Source organism: Fulmarus glacialis, unplaced genomic scaffold (assembly GCF_000690835.1).
Source record: "Fulmarus glacialis isolate BGI_N327 unplaced genomic scaffold, ASM69083v1 scaffold3277, whole genome shotgun sequence".
Taxonomy (NCBI): Eukaryota; Metazoa; Chordata; class Aves; order Procellariiformes; family Procellariidae; genus Fulmarus; species Fulmarus glacialis.
The window spans coordinates 1-395 of NW_009223695.1; positions in this window are offsets into that span (position 1 = coordinate 1).

The window sequence follows — 395 nt, forward strand, 5'->3', positions numbered from 1 at the left end:
AGCTTTGGGGAGGGCTTGGAGGCGCGGTGTTTTTTCTTCGCTGCAAGTTATAGTGGCAAAAAACCCCAAACCTGGTGTTTCTTAACTATTCTTACAGTAATTTTTTTTTCGTTGCACTCTGTAGGGAGGTTGAGCTCCTTGGTCATCCTTTCTAAGGGATTAAACCTGATCCAGACACAGTTGGGCAGCCTAATATCTCTTCAATATAGGTATCAGGGATCTGGATGCAGGAGTTGAATGCGCCATTAGCAAGTTTGCTGATGGTACTGAACTGGAGGTGCTGTTGACCCTCTTGAGGGACAAGAGGCTTTGCAGAGGGATCTAGATAGATTGGAGCATTGGACGATGATGGATGGGATGCAATTTAACAAGTCCAAATGCCAGATTCTGCACCT